Source organism: Tamandua tetradactyla, chromosome 7, assembly GCF_023851605.1.
Source record: "Tamandua tetradactyla isolate mTamTet1 chromosome 7, mTamTet1.pri, whole genome shotgun sequence".
In the NCBI taxonomy this organism is placed as follows: domain Eukaryota; kingdom Metazoa; phylum Chordata; class Mammalia; order Pilosa; family Myrmecophagidae; genus Tamandua; species Tamandua tetradactyla.
In genome coordinates this window covers 36,650,005-36,676,145 of record NC_135333.1, presented here as the reverse complement: position 1 = coordinate 36,676,145, position 26,141 = coordinate 36,650,005, and the positions used below count along the sequence as shown (strand labels likewise).

Here is a 26,141-nt window from a genome sequence, read left to right as displayed (position 1 = left end):
TCAGTAATTCATAATATCATCACATAGTTGCATATTCATCATGATCGTTTCTTAGAACATTTGCATCAATTCAGAAAAAGAAATAAAAGAAAACAAAAAAATTCATACATACCATACCTCTTTCCCCTACCTTTCATTGATCACTAGCATTTCAATATACTAATTTTATTTTAACATTTATTCCCCCTTTATTTATTTTAATTCATATGTTTTACTCATCTGTCCATAAGGTAGATAAAAGAAGCATCAGACATAAGATTTTCACAATCACACAGATTGCAAAAAACTGTATCATTAGACAATCTTCAAGAAACAGGGCTACTGGAACACAGCTCTACATTTTCAGACAGTTCCCTCTAGCCTCTCTGTTATGCCTTAACTAAAAAGGTGATGTCTGTTTCATGCATAAAAATAACCTCCAGAATCATCTCTCTACTCTGAAATCTCTCAGCCATTGACACTTTGTCTTATTTCTCTCTTCCCCCTTTTGGTCGAGAAGGTTTTCTCAATCCCTTGGTGCTGAGTCCCAGCTCATTCTAGGATTTCTGTCCCACGATGCCGGGAAGGTCCACACCCCTGGGAGTCATGTCCCACATAGAGAGGGGGAGAGCAGTGAGTTTGCTTGTCATACTGGCTGATAGAGAGAAGTCACATCTGAGCAACAAAAGAGGTTCTCTTGGAGATGACTCTTAGGCCTAATTTTAAGTAGGCTTATTCTTTCCTTTGAGGTGTTAAGTTCATATGAACAAACCCCAAGATTGGGGGCTCAGCCTTTTGCTTTAGTTGTCTCCACTGCTTGTGAGAATATCAAGAATTCTCTACTTGGGGAAGTTGAATTTTCCCCCTTTCTCACCATTTCCTAAAGGGGACTTTGCAAATACTTTTTTATTCACTGTAAAACAATTTTTAATAGTTGCATAATTCTGTTGATGTAATGAGATTCCCCTAGTGCTGGGCATTTTAGGTTATTTCCACCTTTTCTGCTATTGTAGGTGAATTTGCAGTTTACAAGTTCATTTTTCTGTGTGCATTTGTGTAAGTAACTCCCAGGGATAAATTGAAAACCTGCTCTGCTTCATATAGGTTTATCTTTCTGCCATTCGTGTCAGAAGTAATTTGGGGATTCTTTCACTTTAAGGTACCTTGAACTTGAGAAACTCCACATATCTGTGTGAGAAGAAAGTTTTGTGAGTTACTTAAATAAGTCCCATTTTCTTCCTCAGTTTTTGGATATCACTTTACTTGAATTGGGGGCGTAATTTTTTTTATTAATTAAAAAAAATTATAAGAAATACAAACATTCCCAACACATACACTCCGCAATTCACAATATCATCACATAGTTGCATATTCATCATCATGATCATTTCCCAGAACATAAGCATCAATTCAGAAAAAGAAATAAAAAGACAACAGAAAAATATAACAAACAGAAGAAAAAAAAATTTTACATGCCATACTCCTTACTGATCCCTTTCATTGATCACTAGCATTTCAAACTAAATCTATTTTAACATTTGTTTCCCCTATTATTTAATTTTTTTTTTACTTTCAATATACATTTTTTTATTAATTAAAAAAAGAATTAACAAAACAATTGGAAATCATTCCATTCTACATGTACAATCAGTAATTCTTAATAACATCGCATAGTTGCATATTCATCATTTCTTAGTACATTTGCATCGATTTAGAAAAAGAAATAAAAAAATAAAAAGACAACAGAATAAGAATTAAAACATTAATAGAAAGAAAAAAAAAAACCTATACCTCACATGCAGCTTCATTCAGTGTTTTAACATAATTGCATTACAATTGGGTAGTATTGTGCTGTCCATTTCTGAGTTTTTATTTTTATATCCAGTCCCGTTGTACAGTCTGTATCCCTTCAGCTCCAATTACCCCTTCTCTTTTTTTTTTTTTTTTAATTAACGGAAAGAAAGAAATTAACCCAACATTTAGAAATCATACCATTCTACATATGCAATCAGTAATTCTTCACATCATCACATAGATGCATGATCATCATTTCTTAGTACATTTGCATCGGTTTAGAAAAACTAGCAACATAACTGAAAAAGATATAGAATGTTAATATAGAGACAAAAATAAAAGTAATAATAGTAAAGTCAAAACAAAACAAAACAAAACAAAACAAAAACCTATAGCTCAGATGCAGCTTCATTCAGTGTTTTAACAAGATTACTTTACAATTAGGTATTATTGTGCTGTCCATTTTTGAGTTTTTGTATCTAGTCCTGTTGCACAATCTGTATCCCATCAACTCCAATTGCCCATTATCTTACCCTGTTTCTACCTCCTGCTGGACTCTCTTACCAATGACATAGTCCAAATTTATTCTCGAATGTCTGTTCACATCAGTGGGACCATACAGTATTTGTCCTTTAGTTTTTGGCTAGACTCACTCAGCATAATGTTCTCTAGGTCCATCCATGTTATTACATGCTTCATAAGTTTATCCTGTCTTAAAGCTGCATAGTATTCCATCGTATGTATATACCACAGTTTGTTTAGCCACTCTTCTGTTGATGGAGATTTTGGCTGTTTCCATCTCTTTGCAATTGTAAATAACGCTGCTATAAACATTGGTGTGCAAATGTCCGTTTGTGTCTTTGTCCTTAAGTCCTTTGATAGATTCCCAGCAATGGTATTGCTGGGTCGTATGGCAATTCTATATTCAGCTTTTTGAGGAACCGCCAAACTTCCTTCCACAGTGGTTGCACCATTTGACATTCCCACCAACAGTGGATAAATGTGCCTCTTTCTCTGCATCCTCTCCAGCACTTGTCATTTTCTGTTTTGTTGATAATGGCCATTCTGGTGGGTGTGAGATGATATCTCATTGTGGTTTTGATTTGCATTTCTCTAATGGCCAGGGACATTGAGCATCTCTTCATGTGCCTTTTGGCCATTTGTATTTCCTCTTCTGATAGGTGTCTGTTCAAGTCTTTTTCCCATTTTGTAATTGGGTTGGCTGTCTTTTTGTTGTTGAGATGAACAATCTCTTTATAAATTCTGGATACTAGACCTTTATCTGATATGTCATTTCCAAATATTGTCTCCCATTGTGAAGGCTGTCTTTCTACTTTCTTGATGAAGTTCTTTGATGCACAAAAGTGTTTAATTTTGAGGAGTTCCCATTTATTTATTTCCTTCTTCAGTGTTCTTGCTTTAGGTTTAAGGTCCATAAAACCGCCTCCAGTTGTAAGATTCATAACATATCTCCCAACATTTTCCTCTAACTGTTTTATGGTCTTAGACCTAATGTTTAGATCTTTGATCCATTTTGAGTTAACTTTTGTATAGGGTGTGAGAGATGGGTCTTCTTTCATTCTTTTGCATATGGATATCCAGTTCTCTAGGCACCATTTATTGAAGAGACTGTTCTGTCCCAGGTGAGTTGGCTTGACTGCCTTATCAAAGATCAAATGTCCATAGATGAGAGGGTCAGTATCTGAGCACTCTATTCGATTCCATTGGTCGATATATCTATCTTTATGCCAATACCATGCTGTTTTGACCACTGTGGCTTCATAATATGCCTTAAAGTCCAGCATCGCTAGACCTCCAGCTTCGTTTTTTTTCCTCAAGATGTTTTTAGCAATTCGGGGCACCCTGCCCTTCCAGATAAATTTGCTTATTGGTTTTTCTATTTCTGAAAAATAAGTTGTTGGGATTTTGATTGGTATTGCATTGAATCTGTAAATCAATTTAGGTAGGATTGACATCTTAACTATATTTAGTCTTCCAATCCATGAACACGGTATGCCCTTCCATCTGTTTAGGTCTTCTGTGATTTCTTTTAAGAGTTTTTTGTAGTTTTCTTCATATAGGTTTTTTGTCTCTTTAGTTAAATTTATTCCTAGGTATTTTATTCTTTTAGTTGCAATTGTAAATGGGATTCGTTTCTTGATTTCCCCCTCAGCTTGTTCATTACTAGTGTATAGAAATGCTACAGATTTTTGAATGTTGATCTTGTAACCTGCTACTTTGCTGTACTCATTTATTAGCTCTAGTAGTTTTGTTGTGAATTTTTCCGGGTTTTCGACGTATAGTATCATATCGTCTGCAAACAGTGATAGTTTTACTTCTTCCTTTCCAATTTTGATGCCTTGTATTTCTTTTTCTTGTCGAATTGCTCTGGCTAGAACCTCCAACACAATGTTGAATAATAGTGGTGATAGTGGACATCCTTGTCTTGTTCCTGATCTTAGGGGGAAAGTTTTCAATATTTCCCCATTGAGGATGATTTTAGCTGTGGGTTTTTCATATATTCCCTCTATCATTTTAAGGAAGTTCCCTTGTATTCCTGTCTTTTGAAGTTTTTTCAACAGGAAAGGATGTTGAATCTTGTCAAATGCCTTCTCTGCATCAATTGAGATGATCATGTGATTTTTCTGCTTTGATTTGTTGATATGGTGTATTACATTAATTGATTTTCTTATGTTGAACCATCCTTGCATACCTGGGATGAATCCTACTTGGTCATGATGTATAATTCTTTTAATGTGTTGTTGGATACGATTTGCTAGAATTTTATTGAGGATTTTTGCATCTATATTCATTAGAGAGATTGGCCTGTAGTTTTCTTTTTTTGTAATATCTTTGCCTGGTTTTGGTATGAGGGTGATGTTGGCTTTGTAGAATGAATTAGGTAGTTTTCCCTCCACTTCGATTTTCTTGAAGAGTTTGAGGAGAGTTGGTACTAATTCTTTCTGGAACGTTTGGTAGAATTCACATGTGAAGCCATCTGGTCCTGGACTTTTCTTTTTAGGAAGTTTTGAATGACTAATTCAATTTCTTTACTTGTGATTGGTTTGTTGAGGTCATCTATGTCTTCTTGAGTCAAAGTTGGTTGTTATGTCTTTCCAGGAACCCGTCCATTTCATCTAAATTGTTGTATTTATTAGCGTAAAGTTGTTCATAGTATCCTGTTATTACCTCCTTTATTTCTGTCAGGTCAGAAGTTATGTCTCCTCTTCCATTTCTGATCTTATTTATTTGCATCCTCTCTCTTCTTCTTTTTGTCAATCTTGATAAGGGCCCATCAATCTTATTGATTTTCTCATAGAACCAACTTCTGGTCTTATTGATTTTCTCTATTGTTTTCATGTTTTCAATTTCATTTATTTCTGCTCTAATCTTTGTTATTTCTTTCCTTTTGCTTGCTTTGGGATTAGTTTGCTGTTCTTTCTCCAGTTCTTCCAAGTGAACCGTTAATTCCTGCATTTTTGGCTTTTCTTCTTTTCTGATATAGGCATTTAGGGCAATAAATTTCCCTCTTAGCACTGCTTTTGCTGCATCCCATAAGTTTTGATATGTTGTGTTTTCATTTTCATTTGCCTCGAGGTATTTACTAATTTCTCTTGCAATTTCTTCTTTGACCCACTCGTTGTTTAAGAGTGTGTTGTTGAGCCTCCACGTATTTGTGAATTTTCTGGCACTCCGCCTATTATTGATTTCCAACTTCATTCCTTTATGATCCGAGAAAGTGTTGTGTATGATTTCAATCTTTTTAAATTTGTTAAGACTTGCTTTGTGACCCAGCATATGGTCTATCTTTGAGAATGATCCATGAGCACTTGAGAGAAAGGTGTATCCTGCTGTTGTGGGATTTAATGTCCTATAAATGTCTGTTAAGTCTAGCTCCTTTATAGTAATATTCAGATTCTCTATTTCTTTATTGATCCTCTGTCTAGATGTTCTGTCCATTGATGAGAGTGGGGAATTGAAGTCTCCAACTATTATGGTATTTGTATCTTTTTCCTTTTTCAGTGTTTGCAGTGTATTCCTCACGTATTTTGGGGCATTCTGGTTCGGTGCGTAAATATTTATGATTGTTATGTCTTCTTGTTTAATTGTTCCTTTTATTAGTATATAGTGTCCTTCTTTGTCTCTTTTAACTGTTTTACATTTGAAGTCTAACTTGTTGGATATCAGTGTAGCCACTCCTGCTATTTTCTGGTTGTTATTTGCATGAAATATCTTTTCCCAACCTTTCACTTTCAACCTATGTTTATCTTTGGGTCTAAGATGTGTTTCCTGTAGACAGCATATAGAAGGATCCTGTTTTTTAATCCATTCTGCCAATCTATGTCTTTTGATTGGGGAATTCAGTCCATTAACATTTAGTGTTATTATTGTTTGGATAATATTTTCCTCTACCATTTTGCCTTTTGTATTATATATATCATATCTGATTTTCCTTCTTTCTACACTCTTTTCCATATCTCTCTCTTCTGTCTTTTTGTATCTGACTCTAGTGCTCCCTTCAGTATTTCTTGCAGAGCTGGTCTCTTGGTCACAAATTCTCTCAGTGACTTTTTGTCTGAGAATGTTTTAATTTCTCCCTCATTTTTGAAGGACAATTTTGCTGGATATAGGAGTCTTGGTTGGCAGTTTTTCTCTTTTAGTAATTTAAATATATCATCCCACTGTCTTCTAGCTTCCATGGTTTCTGCTGAGAAATCTACACATAGTCTTATTGGGTTTCCCTTGTGTGTGATGGATTGTTTTTGTCTTGCTGCTTTCAAGATCCTCTCTTTCTCTTTGACCTCTGACATTCTAACTAGTAAGTGTCTTGGAGAACGCCTATTTGGGTCTGATCTCTTTGGGGTCAAAGGACTTAAGGGCAAAGACACAAACGGACATTTGCACACCAATGTTTATAGCAGTGTTATTTACAATTGCAAAGAGATGGAAACAGCCAAAATGTCCATCAACAGACGAGTGGCTAAACAAACTGTGGTATATACATACGATGGAATATCATGCAGCTTTAAGACAGGATAAACTTATGAAGCATATAATAACATGGATGGACCTAGAGAACATTATGCTGAGTGAGTCTAGCCAAAAACTAAAAGACAAATACTGTATGGTCCCACTGATGTGAACGGGTATTCAAGAATAAGCTTGGAATATGTCATTGGTAACAGAGTCCAGCAGGAGTTAGAAACAGGGTAAGATAATGGGTAATTGGAGCTGAAGGGATACAGACTGTGCAACAGGACTAGATACAAAAACTCAAAAATGGACAGCACAATAATACCTAATTGTAAAGTAATCATGTTAAAACACTGAATGAAGCTGCATCTGAGCTATAGGTTTTTTTTTTTTTGCTATTATTATTACTTTTATTTTTTTCTCTATATTAACATTCTATATCTTTTTCTGTTGTGGTGCTAGTTCTTCTAAACCGATGCAAATGTACTAAGAAACGATGATCATGCATCTATTTGATGATGTTAAGAATTACTGATTGCATATGTAGAATGGTATGATTTCTAAATGTTGGGTTAATTTCTTTTTTTCCGTTAATTAATAAAAGAAAAAAAAAAGAGTGCAATTTAAGAAAAAAAAAAAAAAGGTTATAAAGCATAATAAATTTTGTTTTTTCACAATTGAAAAATGTCCCTGAATGGTTGGATGTACTTTTTAGTAGTCAGTATCTAATAATGAAGAAGCAACCAATGTATATGTGCTAAATAGTTACATTAAATGATTTTTCAGTTTAAAAGATATAATTCCCCTCATTTTTTATGTTGACATTCAAAAGCAAAGAAATAACTAAAAAGAAAAACAGGTGACATACAAAATGATCTGCAAGATGCAAAATGTAGTAACTTATGAACATAAAGCGTTTCCAGTTTTAATAATGGTTACTATGGTCTTTTTTTTTGCATGGGCAGGCACCAGGAATCGAACCTGGGTCTCTGGCACCGCAGGTGAGCACTCTGCCTGCTGAGTCACTGTGACCCACCCTATGGTCTATTTTTAATCTCTCCTCCCACATACATACACTCTCTCTCATAATACTTAGACACCCCGTCCATATTATCTACAAACACACACATTTCCATAGCTTGAAAATGGATGGTTTGCATCTCTCAATTCAGGATATGATTTTTAAAAGTTATCATACTACCATACTTCAGGAAACTATTAACAATACGTGTTTTAATTTGCAAAGCCTAACGACTTAAAAACGTAAGGGAAAAAATATTACAATGACACTGAAAGATGCTTTTATTGGCTTTTTAGAAGACAAATGCAAAAATAAAAATAAAAGATAAATGCAAATGAAAATAACTTATTCAGAAAAGTAATTTTCAAAACTGTCTTAAAAGAAATAAATATATCTAATGCAATCTCTTCCTACAAGGATTTGCAAGGTGGACAGTGCTAAAAACCCAGTTCCTCATTTGAAATTCCTAAAACTGGTATATAAAAGATGCTATATAAGAAAAAATACTTTCTTACAAAGGACATTTAGTACGCTCACATTTTCTTAGAATTTGCCCTGAAACAATCTACATCTTAAACATCCAGATTTTCTAAATACATACTAAGTTCAGTTGATTTAAAATTAATGAAAAGATATCTAGACATAATTCGTAAGAAAACAATGCAGAAAGTAATTTATGCATGGTTATTTACAGAAAGAGTTTTACTGAATAATGTAAATAATGTGGTCAAAAATCTGACATAAGCTTTCTAATAATCTGCACTTTATATGTAACAAAAGATGTTTTATGTGCAGTTACTACATGAATCTAAGAGCCAGAAACTAAAGCATTTGACATGGTAATAATTTCATTTTTATTATACTAAATGTCAGGTCAAAAGTCAATTCCTGGAGCCTGGCCATGCAAAAAAAAAAAAAAAAAGGTCAATAGCACTCATATGCTGGAAGACTGTTATCACTCAGATTTCTCAATTATAGCAAACACTGATTAACCAAATGTGACTGGACATTATGCAATCAACTTTATGGTTTCTTTCAAGTATATACAAATCTCTTAAATGGGGTTATGTGCAAATGTACAAAGGAAATGAAATACAGATATTTAAGAGACTGAACAGAAATGGCTTTTAAGTATAGATCATCCTACCATTGAGTTATGAAGCTATATCTTTTTTTCACTAATTTGCCTTCTGTTATTAGTAGTTGTCTATCCTGTTTTAGGCTTACAGATCATCTGAAAATTTCACATTAGTATAGAAAGGGAATGTCTGGTTAATGCAGTCTGTACAATGAGAAAAAATATCTTGTCTAATGAGCAGCTACCATACTTTCAGACATATTTTTGACTTTTAATTAACAAATCCTCTGAAGAAAAGGAGAAGACCAAGCACAAGAAATATCCACCAAAGCCAATACTGTCTATTGAAGTATCCAGTAAAGTAATCAGAAAATTATCAGGATCCATTTGATCAACGGAAGACCAAATCCACAAAGAGCATCATACCTTCCAGCTATGGTATTGGTTGTACAGAAGGATGAACAAAATCTAGGCCAGTGGAAAATAAATGCCAGCAAGAAAATGCCATCATTACCCAGTCTAAGCTGGTCTGCATCATTGAAATCATCTCTTGGTGGATGCTCTTCCTCCTGAATTCTTTGAGATGTTTCTGCTGCTGCAGCTGCCTTTACAACGGCTTTAGCCTTCTCAGCCTCATCATATGTAGGAAGGGAGATAGCAACACTGTAGGGAGGTGGCACAGGATAAAACTCATCATAAACGTCTGCATCTGAAGATGTAGGTACTTCCACAGGCATACTACTATAAGGTGGAGAAGAAGAGTCAGTTTCAAGGCCTGGTACTGAAGGAGCTGTCTACAACCTGTGGTGCTAGGTTTGAGGTTGATGGCTGCTCTATAGCAGATGATTCTGAATTATCCTCATCTTTGTGAAGCACCTCGTAGAGGCCAGTGCCCTACTGGTGAACATCCATCCTCCCCAGCTCGGGTCCTGTCTTCCCAGCCTGCCATGGTTTCTTTTTTTTCAGTTTTCAAAATTAAAAAAAAAAATTTTTTTCTAACCATAACAACTTATAAACATGAACATTCTTACCATATAATCATTCTATTCTTGTTATATAATCAATATCATCACATAAATATTGGGAACTTTATAGTGCTGGTGCTGGCAAAACTTTTGCTTACTCTTATTTTTTTGTTTGCTTATTTTTTCTTTTCTGGAGTCTGCTGTGTCTCTCTGCTATATCCCTCTACCATGTCCCTTTAGCACAGGCTGGTTTACTTTTCTACATTATCTCCTTGGCATTTGCCCTGAGACATCTGTTTTCCTGGTGGTTCGTTTTCTAGAGTCTATAAATGAAAAGGTGTCCTTGCTAAAATTGAGTGCAGAGAAGAGAAATTCTTCCAGGTGGCAGCAGCGGCTGGGCCAACAGATCACAGCTATCATCCTTGGATTCCTGCTCCCTCTACCAATGCCCCTTCCCCACCTCCCTGGCCCACTTCCCCTTTAGTTCTCGGACGTGATCGTGGGCAAAAACTTTTCTTGGTTCCTCTTGTCCCAGCTAAGAAAAGAGGCTGATGTTCAGAGCAAAGCAAAGCAAAAAAAACTTTACTGCATACTAAAGGAGAACCAAAAGGGAATAACCACAAGCAACACTGAAGCATAAACAAGAATTTTGGTTCCTCAAGCACAAGCGGGGTTTCAGTACTTGCACTATAGGACCAGTCTAATCGTATTGACTCTGCTAGGTGCTGCCCAGCTTCCTGCTTCCTCTTTCCTCCCCTGTTTATTCTGTCAATAAAACCAAATTTTAGAGTAATGCTTTGCTCTGTGCCTGGCAGTCTGCATTTTTATCACAGTATGGAAGTTGTACTTTACCCTGGTCTCCACAGAGGCCTAAACCTGTTTAGGTTGGTGTTGCCTAGGCAACTGGCTGAGCTCTTGGTTGCCTGTGTGGTACAGCCTCTGGCAGGGCCTGGATGGAAGCCCCTAGTCATCCTTAGGGCTTTTCAACTAATAGAAGGGGGGTAATTAGCAAGCCCCAAAGGCACATGTGCTTAGCTTTTCTTTGTCTTTGCCAAGCTTCCCATTTTGTTTCCCGCAGAAACCCCTGCTCTGCAACTCTGACTTGACAGAGTGGTGTGGCATGGAAGTAGGCTAATTTATTTTGGGGCTGAACTTTTGGTAACTGAGCATGATACCTAGTTCTTTAGCTGCCCTTGACCCAAGTTTTATTCTGGGTTGGACAGAATGCAGGGGCTCCTCATGTTGCCTTGATGAATCTTTGAGTTTCTTCTGTTTCTTGGACCTTGGACTGGCTGCTGGGGCTCTGAGCTGGACCTTGCCCGAGAGTCTCAGGGAAGCTGGGCCTTGCAGTGCATCAGAGGGTAGTCCTGGCCACCCATGATGTGGAGAGGCTGAAAAAAAGGGACTACATTGCTTGGACTGATTCTTGAAGGATGAAGAGTTTGCTAGTTAGGGGTAGGGCAGAGGGCATTCCAGACTGAAGGGAAAACATTTGGAAAGGCACATAAGGTACAGGTAATTTGGAGGACAAGATAGAAGGCTGTGAAATGGTGTTAATGTGGGGGCTTAGTCATTTTTTTTCCTCTCTGCCAAATTTGGGCTCCACCGAATTTGGGCTCCCAATTCCCCTGTCACTTCCTTGGAGCATGCTGAGAAATTTAGGGATGTTGATTTCAACTTGGAGAAGTGGTGCTTACTGTTGTTACTATTGGTAAACAAACACCTGGATTTATCCATGTTTATAATGCATTCATTTGGTTGATTTAAAGACTTGAAATCTTAACCTATGTAGCTAATTTTATGATCTATAGTGTCCTTCAGCTGCCTCCCAGATCCTTACTGTGAGTTGGGATGTCATGGGAAGCTTCACTTGGTTAGTACTTTGGTCAAGGCATGAATTATGCCCCAAATAATTAATATTTTCTTGCATTTATCTTGTCTGGTTGTATAAAAAAAATTTCTTCTGCAGGTCATGGGAATTAATGCGAAGAGATCGTTGAAGTGTTGTTGTGCCTCCTTTACGGAGACTGAATGAAATAGTTGGTTTGGTAAATTCTAGATATATCCTTTGTTATTTTATCTTTAATGATGCTTTTATTTTCTTTTGGATTTCTTTCTTTCCTTCTTGCTCCTGCAAGTGTGGGTCTGAAATTGCTTGATCTGTGGGTCTGTTTTGTCATGTCTCTTTGAAGCTCAGACACATCACCTTCCTTGAGGGTTTTTTTGTGTGTGTTTATCTCCAAAATTGCTATTTTGGACCTGTGCCTTTCTGTCTGCTACTTCTACTAGAACTTGCAAGTTCAGGTAGGGGGAGGAAAAAACTCTTCAGATCTGTGCCCTACAGAAACTTAATGTTAGAATGTTAGAAGTGTGATTGAAAGAAATGGAAAGCCCAGCCTGAGGGAGAGAGATTTTCTGTCAGCACACACTGAACTCCTGGGATTTTTCCATGAGGGGAAGCGGTTTACTCTCTGGAGTACAGTTGGCCAGTTTCAGTTTCCACACAAGCTGCAAAGCCTTGCTACCAGGTCCCTCTGCAGAATCTTGCTTTTGGAGAATGGGCTGGATTCTGGGGCTTTGACCTGGGGGCCAGGAGACTTTCCTCTGTAGGAGCAATGGGACAGGGACAAGTCTCTGCTGAATTCCAGTCATGGGTCAGCCGTAGTACCACAGTTTTATGTATATAGATGGCGATTTATTATTTTGTAAGGAATTCTGCAGCCAGATGGCCTGGGTTAGAAGCTCAGCTCTATAATTTATTGTGTGACCTTGGTGGTTATTTCCTCTCTTAGGGCCTCAGTTGCCTCATCTATGAGTTGGGGATAATGAAAGTGCATACCACGTAGGCTTGTTGTCTGGATGAGATGAATGAATAGATGCTCTGCCCTTGGGGCAGTGCTGGCTCTTAGAGAGCCCCATGCAGTGTAGCTGTTACTGAGGCTCTGAGCCTTTCAATCATACTGTTTCCGGACTCTTAAGTTCCCGTTTTACACTGGGTAATGGGGTTAAGAGAAGCTTAATCATACTTTAGATCCAGGCCTGTCTCAGAGCTGTCTTTTCAGTGCATCAGAGATCTGTCGTAAGACCCTGGCTCCCCCGGAAGTTAGTGAGTGATTGCAAAGGGACCACTCACTCAGGTCTCTGGCCACCAGGCATAGTTTGTAATGGACTTGTTAATATCTACACACACACACACACACACACACAACATGTAACATTTATATGTTACTGTGCATATATAATGCTGTGACTATGATTAAATACTTTATTTTAGAACATAGATTTACATAGCCTTTTATTGTCTTGATTTTCTCAATCATTATATGCTGAACATTATTATTTAGGGCTTTCAGGACCTTCTTGATTTTCAAAAAAGAATCCTTTTTAGGGGAGGGGTTTGAATTCAGTAGATGTTTATTGTTGCCTTTTTCTGTGCTCTATTTTGGGCTGTGATCTTCTGTCCATCTACCATCTGCATGCTTAATTGATCAGGGGATGTTGGTGAGATGGATTCCCTAGGATGACTGCTGAGCTCTAAACCAGAGACAAGATACGAATCACAGGATCCAAAACAGGTTCAGTCAAACCAGGAGAGTTTCTCAAGTTCCCCGTAAGAGCAAAGAAGATGCTTACATCTGAGGGGACTAGACGTATTCTGCTGGATTTTTCAATTCTCTGGAAGCATTTATTCTAGCCCATTCTCCTGTAAACCTCTCCTAGGATGTCTTCAGGCTGCAACTGGCTTTTTGTTTACACTACTTCTGCTCCCTCTTTAATCTGGAATTCTAGTTGCAAAGTACATCCCATGGGCATTCCCATTGCTTACCTGGAGATTATTTGGTGGCAGTCCCTGGGAATCCTTCTCTGTTGTATGAAAGGCCTATTCTTAGACTGTGCACTGTGGTTTTACTGCCCTGCTTATAAACTGTTGTTCTCAGTCATGTGGTGAAACTCAGCAATGTTTCTTGTGTTTGGTTCTCACATCTCCTTTATAATTTCATGTAAACATATTCTCACTTCTCCAAATGAACTCCCCAAAATGAGCTTTTTTTGCATCGAATTTCCATGGGTTCATAAACTCCCATTGTTTTTTTTGACGAGTATTTGAACATGTATCATTTGCGATGCTAGGCACTGGGGTTAGAATATGAACAAAATAGATCAAGCCTTTATATTGCAGTTGGGAGAGACAGAGCCAGTTGCACAGCCCCTATTCCTGCGTGGAGGAAAGGCTGGCCATGGCCTTGGAGGGTGCAGGGTCCAGGGCTCATCCTGCCTGCCAAGGAGTGAGGCTCATTGTCAACTCACCGGTTTCCTTCAGCCTTCCCCTTCCTGAACTGGCTTTTGACTTCAAAATCATTATCAGAATGATTTTTAGAAATCTCATGTTTATAGAGGCTTATTTTGTGTCAGTGTACGGTTACATTTACTCTTACAACAACATTTTTTTACAGATGAAAACCCTGGAAATGTTGAAAGGTTAAGTGATGGACCTCATGGCTAGGACATGGTGGAGTGTACTTTTGATCAGTGTACCCCTTGGGGTTATGAAATTTAGCAAACCAGGGCTGAGGACATCATTAGAAGTACCAACAAAAATTAAGCATCAGCTTGTTTGTTGTAGTATCACCACTAAATGTGAAAAACTAGCAATAACCCAACTATCCAAAATAGAGGAATGGCTTAATATTATGTTTACCAGAAGTAAAAAAGCAAGTTAAAATGTGTCAGTAACTTTGTTAAAAAGAGTTCAGTAGGCCCTATTAAGATTTTTAGTAAGCACATGCTTTTATGGAACTCTAGCATCCTTTGGATACATTTTATAAAAAATAGTATGAGTAAATGGTACTAGTGAATGTTGTGTGGAGATTTGTTTCCCGCCTTAATAAGAAACTTGTCCATCGTCATTCTCTGACTGGCTCTTTATTTTTTTGGCTTCAATCATCATTTCATCATGCTCATGGGTGCTGTTGGTCAGGAATTCATAGAGGGCTTCCTTGGGCAGCTCTGGTTCAGTTTCTCATAAGATTTTAGTCAGATGGGGGCTACAGCCACTGAGGACTAGTCAGGCATCTCCCTTTCTTCATGTGGTCATTGGGTGGACTGATTTGGGCTTCTTCCCAACATGGCAGCTTCCAGGCAGTGGGGCTGCTTATGTGGCAGCTGAAGGCTTCAGTCACACATAAATCAGTAAACATGGTCTCTTATGGTCCAATCTGACTGGCTCTTCTAACAGAAGTTTAATTTTTATATACCTATATTATCAATTATGCAAAATTACATAATCCCATCCTTAATCCCAAATAATTGCCTAGTGAATGATGTTTAAAATGCATATTATTTAGTACTTGGCCGAGGAGATTTATATGTACATTGGCTTTTCCACACCAGACAGTTGTTTTCTTGTTTTAACTTTTAAGTACCACCTCATGGACAGAGTAACTTCCTGAAAAATTCCTTTAAAAGAACTTTGTATGGTCTTCAGACTGTGGAATGAAGCAGCATTTGAGAGATTGACTCAGCTCCTGACATAATGGAATCATTATTCTAACTGAAAGTTTGCAAGCTGCCATTCTCCTGGCATGGATAGCTGCTAGTTCTTTAAATATTTACCTTTAATAACTTTATAGCTCTGCCTCCTTCTAAGGCTTGCCATAACTTCATGTCAAACACAAAATTGTACCTTTGAAGTTATTTTGAGAAAACTAAATGCCAGAATTGCATTTTTCTGTAGTCAACTCACATATAGCAAAAATTGGACTGTGTGAAGCTCAGTGCTAATTAATGTTGCCATTTCCAGTCATTTGTTCTGGACAGTTGAGGTCCAAAGTAGCCAGAGGTTGGGAGGGGTGCTCCTCCTTCGTTTCTGCTATAGGCAGAAGGACAGTTGTTGAAAGCAGTGTCCTGAAGGAGAATTGGGAAAGCAGTCTTTTAAAGAGGCAAGGCAAAGTTGGGAGGAGTCCACATTTGAAGTCAAATGGGGATAGAAATGGGATGAAGGGCTGACAAGAGAGAAGGTTTGTAGCATACCTTTAGGGATTTCTGAGTCAAAGAACAGGTAGCTGTTGTGGCTTCTTATCTAGGTTCTGAGGCTGGGGCTACACATGTGGAATGTAGGGAGCTCATGGAGCTTGCAGGCTTTCGTATATCAGTATTTTCCTTAGACCTGGTCCATGCCCTGGGCCCTCTTGCAGTGTGACTCTCCCCATGGAGTGAGGGAACCGAGAGACTCTGGGGCTTGGGTCTACCTGAAGTCTGTGCCTCCTTGTGCTTGGGGACCAAGATGTTGGAATTCCCTGGCCCCTAGCCCAAAACCTGTGTGGGCTCTTCCCTGGGTATATCCTAGGAGGACTATGCCTGAGGTGACAAAATGGTTGGTTTTTGTAGCATTTGTGTGGCATAGAGCTTGGCGATCAGGCTGGGGTGTTCAGAGGTGTGCACAGAGGTGTGCACATGATTATCTTAAGAAACCAAATATGCACATGTTCAGGGGCATATTTGGTTTCTTAAGATAATCAACTCTATGTCTTTTTATTGGATGTGCTTGGCATACTACATCTTTGCTCCTCACAACCTTGCTGCTGGTCTGGGAGGTGACCCTCCCCATCTTACAGATAGACTCAGGGCCTTGCCTGGAACCCTCAGCATGTGGGTGGTGGGCTTAAGAGTAGGCCTGTCCCCCTGTTAAGCTATTCCCACCATTAAGCCAGCAACATAGGAGGAGCACCACTTGCCACTGTCGCCATTTACCCAGTGTTTCCTTCAAGAGCTAGCTGATTTATATCTTTTCGATTTTGTTAGCATTCTGGGACAATATCAGAAAGATTCCAATCAATATCATCGTTTTCTTTAGAGCTTATGTTTTATTTATTTATTTTTTTACATGGGCAGGCATCGGGAATCGAACCCGGGTCCTCTGGCATGGCAGGCAAGCACTCTTGCCTGCTGAGCAACCGTGGCCGCCTCAGAGCTTATGTTTTATTTCCACTTTGGCTAGATGGAGTTTAGGTAGAAAGAATCCCAACAAATAGTTTTTATGTTGACATATGAAACTTTCCCTAGCAGTAAACCACAGGTACTCTGGCAGGGGTAAATAGCTCTTCTAGAAACAAGTCAGTTCACTTCTTCAGCTGTATAATAGCACTCCAGGAAACTTTTGAGGCACGTTCTTTTTGTTTGACTTCTTGTCCTCTGAGGGCGGTGGGGAGGCAAGCTGAGTCTCACTTCTTGGCCACAGTCACAGTGTCCCATGGAACATATGCTCACCCCAGTGCTGCTGGATCTGGGCTCCTGCCCTTATAGGGTGTGATGGTTTGAAACTGTTATGTACCTCAGAAAAGCCATGTTCTTTATCCTACTCCAATCTTGTGGGGGCAGACCTATTGTTTGGATGGGATCTTTTTTTTTTTTTTTAACTTTTTTTATTAATTAAAAAAATTAACAAAACATTAAGATATCATTCCATTCTACATATACAATCAGTAATTCTTAATATCATCACATAGCTGCATATTCATCATTTCTTAGAACATTTGCATCGATTTAGAAAAAGAAATAAAAAGACAACAGAAAAAAAAATAAAATGATAATAGAGAAAAAAAAGATTATACATACCATACCCCTTACCCCTTGCTTTCATTTACCACTAGCATTTCAAACTAAATATATTTTAACATTTGTTCCCCCCCTTTTTTTTTTAACTTTTTTTATTAATTAAAAAAAATTAACAAAAAAACATTTAGAAATCATTCTATTCTACATATATAATCAGTAATTCTTAATATCATCACATAGTTGCGTATTCATCATTTCTTAGTACATTTGCATCGATTTAGAAAAAGAAATAAAAAGACAACAGAAAAAGAAATAAAATGATACTAGAGAAAAAAAACTATAAGTACCATATCCCTTACCCCTCGCTTTCATTTACCACTAGTTCAAACTGAATTTATTTTAACATTTGTTCCCCCTATTATTTATTTCTATTCCATACGTTCTACTCTTCTGTTGATATAGTAGCTAAAAGGAGCATCAGACACAAGGTTTTCACATTCACAGAGTCTCATTGTGAAAGCTGTATCATTGTTCAATCATCATCAAGAAACATGGCTACTGGAACACAGCTCTACATTTTCAGGCAGTTCCCTCCAGCCTCTCCACTACATCTTGAGCAACAAGGTGATATCTACTTAATGCATAAGAATAACCTCCAGGATAACCTCTCCACTCTGTTTGGAATCTCTCAACCATTTACACTTAGTCTCATTTCACTCTTCCCCCTTTGGTCGAGAAGGTTCTCTCAATCCCTTGATATTAATTCTCAGCTCATTCTAGGGTTTTTCTCAGTCCCTTGATGCTGAGTCTCAGCTCATTCCAGGATCTCTGTCCCACGTTGCCAGGAAGGTCCACACCCCTGGGAGTCATGTCCCACGCAGAGAGGGAGAGGGTGGTGAGACTGCTCGTCATGTTGGCTGGAGGGAGAGGCCACATCTGAGCAACAAAAGAGGCTCTCTTGGGGGTGAGTCTTAGGCCTAAATTTTAAGTAGACTTGACCTATCCTTTGTGGGGTTAAGTTTCATATGAACAAACCCCAAGACTGGGGGCTCAGTCTATAGCTTTGGTTGCCAACATTGCTTGTGAGAATATCAAGAATTCAACTTGGGGAAGTTGAATTTCTCTCCACTCTCACCATTCCCCGAAGGGAGCTTGCAAATACTTTTTCAGTCACTGATCAAATCACTCTGGGATTCATCGGGGCATCACTCTGGACAAACCAGAAAAATCTCGTGTCCTACCTGAGATTCCAAGTACTTATGACGTTCAATCATACTATCTACATGAGTTATATTAGGAAATGCTCTAGTCAAAATATAAATTTTTAAACAAACATTTTTTGCTTTAGTCTCACACATAAGGTGACATTTTAAAGTATTAATTATCATCTGTTTTCAGCACCCTACAATAATGACATTCCTTTGTTCTTCCTCATGCAAAAACATTTTTAAAATTTGTACATTGTACATTTCACTATTATTATACACTCTAGGCATTCTTAGATTATACCATCTCGATCTTTAACATCTATCTTTCTTCTGATTTCATTTATGTCCCCAGCCCTCCTCCCTCTATCATTCTCACATGCAGCTTCGTTCAGTGTTTTAACATATTTACATTACAGTTAGGCAGTATTATGCTGTACATTTCTGAGTTTTTGTATCCAGTCCTGTTGCATAGTCTGTATCCCTTCAGCTCCAATTACCCAATATCTTACCCTATTTCTATGTCCTGATGGTCTCTGTTACCAACAACATATTCCAAGTTTATTCACTAATGTCAGTTCATATCAGTGAGACCAAACAGTATTTGTCCTTTAGTTTTTGGCTAGTCTCACTCAGGATAATGTTCTCAAGGTCCATCCATGTTGTTACATACTTCATAAGTTTATTCTGTCTTAAAGCTGCATATATTCCATCGTATGTATATACCACAGTTTGGTTAGCCACTCATCTGTTGATTGACATTTTGGTTGTTTCCATCTCTTTGCAATTGTAAATAATGCTGCTATAAATATTGCGGTGCAAGTGTCCGTTTGTGTCTTTGCCCTTAAGTCTTCTGAGTAGATACCTAGCAATGGTATTGCTGGGTCATATGGCAATTCTATATTCAGCTTTTTGAGGAACCGCCAAGGTGCCTTCTACAGTGGTTGCACCATTTGACATTCCCACCAACAGTGAATAAGTGTGCCTCTTTCTCCACATCCTCTCCAGCACTTGTCATTTTCTGTTTTGTTGATAATGGCCATTCTGGTGGGTGTGAGATGATATCTCATTGTGGTTTTGATTTACATTTCTCTAATGGCCAGGGACGTTGAGCATCTCTTCATATGCCTTTTGGCCATTTGTATTTCCTCTTCTGGTAGGTGTCTGTTCAAGTCTTTTCCCCATTTTGTAATTGGATTGGCTGTCTTTTTGTTGTTGAGTTGAACAATCTCTGTATAAATTCTGGATACTAGACCTTTATCTGGTATGTCATTTCCAAATATTGTCTCCCATCGTGTAGGCTGTCTTTTTACTTTCTTGATGAAGTTCTTTGATGCACAAAAGTGTTTAATTTTGAGGAGCTCCCATTTATTTATTTCTTTCTTCAGTGCTCTTGCTTTAGGGGTAAGGTCCATAAAACCGCCTCCAATATAAGATTTATAAGATATCTCCCTACATTTTCCTCTAACTGTTTTATGGTCTTAGACCTAATGTTTAGATCTTTGATCCATTTTGAGTTAACTTTTGTATAGAGTGTGAGATACGGGTCCTGTTTCATTCTTTTGCATATGGATATCCAGTTCTCTAGGCACCATTTACTGAAGAGACTATTCTGTCCTAGGTGAGTTGACTTGACTGCCTTATCAAAGATCAAATGTCCATAGATGAGAGGGTCTATATCTGAGCACTGTATTTGATTCCATTGGTCGATATATCTATCTTTATGCCAATACCATGCTGTTTTGACCACTGTGGCTTCATATATGCCTTAAAGTCAGGCAGCGTGAAACCTCCAGTTTTGTTTTTTTCCTCAAGATGTTTTTAGCAATTCGGGGCACCCTGCCCTTCCAGATAAATTTGCTTATTGGTTTTTCTATTACTGAAAAATAAGTTGTTGGGATTTTGATTGGTATTGCATTGAATCTGTAAATCAATTTAGGTAGGATTGACATCTTAACTATATTTAGTCTTCCAATCCATGAACATGGTATGCCCTTCCATCTATTTAGATCTTCTGTGATTTCTTTTAGCAGTTTTTTGTAGTTTTCTTTATATAGGTTTTTTGTCTCTTTAGTTAAATTTGTTCCTAGGTATTTCATTCTTTTAGTTGCAATTGTAAATGGGATTCGTTTCTTGATTTCCCCCTCAGCTTGTTCATTACTAGTGTATAGAAATGCTACAGATTTTTGAATGTTGATCTGTAACCTGCTACTTTGCTGTACTCATTTATTAGCTCTAGTAGTTTTGTTGTGGATTTTTCCGGGTTTTCGACGTATAGTATCATATCATCTGCAAACAGTGATAGTTTTACTTCTTCCTTTCCAATTTTGATGCCTTGTATTTCTTTTTCTTGTCTAATTGCTCTGGCTAGAACCTCCAAGACAATGTTGAATAATAGTGGTGATAGTGGACATCCTTGTCTTGTTCCTGATCTTAGGGGGAAAGTTTTCAATTTTTCCCCGTTGAGGATGATGTTAGCTGTGGGTTTTTCATATATTCCTTCTATAATTTTAAGGAAGTTCCCTTGTATTCCTATCTTTTGAAGTGTTTTCAACAGGAATGGATGTTGAATCTTGTCAAATGCCTTCTCTGCATCAATTGAGATGATCATGTGATTTTTCTGCTTTGATTTGTTGATATGGTGTATTACATTAATTGATTTTCTTATGTTGAACCATCCTTGCATACCTGGGATGAATCCTACTTGGTCATGATGTATAATTCTTTTAATGTGTTGTTGGATACGATTTGCTAGAATTTTATTGAGGATTTTTGCATCTATATTCATTAGAGAGATTGGTCTGTAGTTTTCTTTTTTTGTAATATCTTTGCCTGGTTTTGGTATGAGGGTGATGTTGGCTTCATAGAATGAATTAGGTCGATTTCCCTCCACTTCGATTTTCTTGAAGAGTTTGAGGAGAGTTGGTACTAATTCTTTCTGGAACGTTTGATAGAATTCACATGTGAAGCCGTCTGGTCCTGGACTTTTCTTTTAGGAAGTTTTTGAATGACTAATTCAATTTCTTTACTTGTGACTGGTTTGTTGAGGTCATCTATTTGTTGTTGAGTCAAAGTTGGTTGTTCATGTCTTTCCAGGAACCCGTCCATTTCATCTACATTGTTGTATTTATTAGCGTAAAGTTGTTCATAGTATCCTGTTATTACCTCCTTTATTTCTGTGAGGTCAGTAGTTATGTCTCCTCTTCCATTTCTGATCTTATTTATTTGCGTCCTCTCTCTTCTTCTTTTTGTCAATCTTGCTAAGGGCCCATCAATCTTATTGATTTTCTCATAGAACCAACTTCTGCTCTTATTGATTTTCTCTATTGTTTTCATGTTTTCAATTTCATTTATTTCTACTCTAATCTTTGTTATTTCTTTCCTTTTGCTTGCTTTGGGATTAGTTTGCTCTTCTTTCTCCAGTTCTTCCAAGTGGACAGTTAATTCCTGCATTATTGCCTTTTCTTCTTTTCTAATATAGGCATTTAGGGCAATAAATTTCCCTCTTAGCACTGCCTTTGCTGCGTCCCATAAGTTTTGATATGTTATGTTTTCGTTTTCAATCACCTCGAGGTATTTACGAATTTCTCTTGCAATTTCTTCTTTGACCCACTGGTTGTTTAAGAGTGTGTTGTTGAGCCTCCACGTATTTGTGAATTTTCTGGCACTCCGCCTATTATTGATTTCCAACTTCATTCCTTTATGATCCGAGAAAGTGTTGTGTATGATTTCAATCTTTTTAAATTTGTTAAGACTTGCTTTGTGACCCAGCATATGGTCTATCTTTGAGAATGATCCATGAGCACTTGAGAAAAAGGTGTATCCTGCTGTTGTGGGATGTAATGTCCTATAAATGTCTGCTAAGTCTAGCTCATGTATAGTAATCTTCAGATTCTCTATTTCTTTATTGATGTTCTGTCTATTGATGAGAGTGTTGAATTGAAGTCTCCAACTATTATGGTATATGTGTTTATTTCCCTTTTAGTGTTTGCAGTGTATTCCTCACGTATTTTGGGGCATTCTGGTTCGGTGCATAAATATTTATGATTGTTATGTCTTCTTTTTTAATTGTTCTTTTTATTAGTGTATAGTGTCCTTCTTTGTCTCTTTTAACTGTTTTACATTTGAATTCTAATTTGTTGGATATTAGTATAGCCACTCCTGCTCTTTTCTGGTTGTTATTTGCATGAAATATCTTTTCCCAACCTTTCACTTTCAACCTATGTTTATCTTTGGGTCTCAGATGTGTTTCCTGTAGACAGTATATAGAACGATCCTGTTTTTTAATCCATTCTGCCAGTCAATGCCTTTTGATTGGGGAATTCAGTCCATTAACATTTAATGTTATTACTGTTTGGATAATATTTTCCTCTACCATTTTGCCTTTTGTATTATATATATCATATCTGACTTTCCTTCTTTCTGCACTCTTCTCCATACCTCTCTCTTCTGTCTTTTCGTATCTGACTCTAGTGCTCCCTTTAGTATTTCTTGCAGAGCTGGTCTGCTGGTCACAAATTCTCTCAGTGACTTTTTGTCTGAGAATGTTTTAATTTCTCCCTCATTTTTGAAGGGCAATTTTGCTGGATATAGGAGTCTTGGTTGGCAGTTTTTCTCTTTTAGTAATTTAAATATATCATCCCACTGTCTTCTAGCTTCCATGGTTTCTGCTGAGAAATCTACACATAGTCTTATTGGGTTCCCCTTGTATGTGATGGATTGTTTTTCTCTTGCTGCTGTCAAGATCCTCTCTTTCTCTTTGACCTCTGACATTCTAACTAGTAAGTGTCTTGGAGAACACCTATTTGGGTCTATTCTCTTTTTGGTGCACTGCACTTCTTGGATCTGTAATTTTAGGGCTTTCATAAGAGTTGGGAAATTTTCAGTGATAATTTCTTCCATTAGTTTTTCTCCTCCTTTTCTCTTCTCTTCTCCTTCTGGGACACCCACAGCACGTATATTTGTGCGGTTCATATTGTCCTTGAGTTCCCTGATCCCCTGTTCAAATTTTTCCATTCTTTTCCCTATAATTTCTGTTTCTTTTTGGACTTCAGATTTTCCATCCTCCAAATCACTAATTCTATTTCTGTGTCTTTAAATCTATCATTGTAGGTATCCATTGTTTTTTCCATCTTTTCTACTTTATCTTTCACTTCCATAAGTTCTGTGATTTTTTTCAGTTTTTCTATTTCTTCTTTTTGTTTTGCCCATGTCTTCTTCATGTCCTCCCTCAATTTATCGATTTCGTTTTTGAAGGAGTTTTCCATTTCTGTTCGTATATTCTGCATTAGTTGTCTCAGCTCCTGTATCTTATTTGAACTATTGGTTTGCTCCTTTGACTGGGCCATATTTTCAATTTTCCGAGCGTGATCCTTATCTTCTGCTGGTGTCTGGGCATTTAGTCAGATTTCCCTGGGTGTTGGACCGAACAGGTTGAAAGATTTTTCTGTGAAATCTCTGCGTTCTGTTTTTCTTATCCTGCCCAGTAGGTGGCGCTCCTGGCACACGTTTTTCTGCGGGTCACACCAGTAAAAGGTGCTGCGGGTCCTTTAACTTTGGAAAACTCTCGCAGTGAGGGATGTTCGCCAGCCGAAGCGACCTGGAAGAGTGCCCGCAGGCCCGGGGATCCGAACGCGGGGAGAGTCGCCGGCCACCGCAGCCCGGGAGAGCGCCCGTCTGAATCTCCTTGTCAACCCGGGGCGCCAAGCGTGGCGGGAGGGCACCAGCCACTGCGGCCCGGGAGAGTGCACCGTTCCCAGCCGGACCGGGAAGTCACGTGTCTCGAAGGGACCCCGATCACCGTTCTCCGCGGCCTGGGGGTCTCTGATCCAATTCTCTCAGTTGGTCCGGGGGGGCCGCGCGTGGTGGGGTCGCCAGCCGCCGCGGCTTGAGCAGACCACCTGTCCACTTCTCCCAGCTGGCCCGGGAAGGAGGGAGGGAGGGACTCCGGCCGCTTGCCGCCCCGGCCCGGGGAAGCCCTTGCCCCTCGGCGATTTCACCGGAGCGGTTTTTCCCAGCCAGTCAGCCCTTCCAGGATGGGGTACGCTGTCTTTTTGATCTCTGTCGTGGCCCCGGGAGCTGTTCTGTATCGTTTCTACTCTCCTAGTAGTTGTTCTGGAGGAGTAACTAAGATCCGCGCGTCTTACTAAGCCGCCATCTTCTCCCTTTTCTTCTTTTTTGATATAGGCATTTACGGCAATAAATTTCCGTCGTAGTACTGCCTTTGCTGCATCCCATAGGTTTTGATATGTTGTGTTTTCATTTTCATTCACCTCAACATATTTACTGATTTCTCTTGTAATTTCTTCCTTGATCTACTGGTTGTTTAAGAATGTGTTGTTCAGCCTCCACATATTTTTGAATTTTCTGGCACTGTGCCTATTACTGATTTCCAACTTCATTCCTTTATGATCTGAGAAAGTGTTTTGTATTATTTCAGTCTTTTTAAATTTGTTGAGACTTGCTTTGTGACTCAGTATATGGTCTATCTTTGAGAATGATCCATGAGCACTTGAGAAAAAGGTGTATCCTGCTGTTGTGGGGTGTAATGTCCTATAAATGTCTGTTAAGTCTAGCTCATTTATTGTAATATTCAAATTCTCTGTTTCTTTATTGCTCCTCTGTCTAAATGTTCTGTTCACTGATGAGAGTGGGGAATTGAAGTCTCCAAGTGTTATGGTAGATGTGTCCATTTCCCTTTTCAGTGTTTGCAGTGTTTGCCCAACATATTTTGGGGCATTCTGGTTCAGTGCATAAATATTTATGATTGTTATGTCTTCTTGTTGAATTGTTACTTTTATTAGTACGTAGTATCCTTCTTTGTTTCTTTTAACTGTTTTACATTTGAAGTCTAATTTGTTGGATATTAGTATAGCTACTCCTGCTCTTTTCTGGTTGTTATTTGCATGAAATATCTTTTCCCAACCTTTCACTTTCAACCTATGTTTATCTTTGGGTCTAAGATGTGTTTCATGTAGACAACATATAGAAGGATCCTGTTTTTTATTCCATTCTGCCAGTCTATGTCTTTTAATTGGGGAGTTCAATCCATTAACATTTAGTGTTATTACTGTTTGGGTAGTACTTTCCTCTTCCATTTTGCCTTTTGTATTTTATGTGTCATATCTAATTTTCCTTCTTTCTGCACTCTTCTGCACACTTCTCTCTTCTGTCTTTTCGTATCTTATTCTAGTGCTCCCTTTAGTATTTCTTGCAGAGCTGGTCTCTTGGTCATAAATTCTCTCAGTGACTTTTTGTCTGAAAATGTTTTAATTTCTCCCTCAGTTTTGAAGGAGAATTTTGCTGGGTATAGAATTCTTGGTTAGCAGTTTTTCTCTTTTAGTAATTTTAATATATCTTCCCACTGTCTTCTTGCCTCCGTGGTTTCTGCTGAGATATCTACACATTGTTTTATTGTGTTTCCCTTGTATGTTATGGATTGCTTTTCTCTTTTTTCTCTTTTCAAGATCCTCTCTTTCTCTTTGACCTCTGACATTCTAACTAGTAAGTGTCTTGGAATACGTCTATTTGGATCTATTCTCTTTGGGGTGTGCTGCACTTCTTGGATCTGT

At 38.1% G+C, this 26,141-nt stretch overlaps 1 protein-coding gene and 1 pseudogene across 7 annotated transcripts in view; one reads left to right on the top strand and one right to left on the bottom strand.

Moving 5' to 3' along the window:
- PACSIN2 (protein kinase C and casein kinase substrate in neurons 2) overlaps nucleotides 1-26,141 on the top strand; it is a 236,603-nt gene that overhangs the window by 11,044 nt on the left and 199,418 nt on the right. The window lies entirely within an intron of this gene.
- On the bottom strand, nucleotides 9,118-9,795 carry LOC143690420 (NEDD4 family-interacting protein 2 pseudogene; annotated as a pseudogene).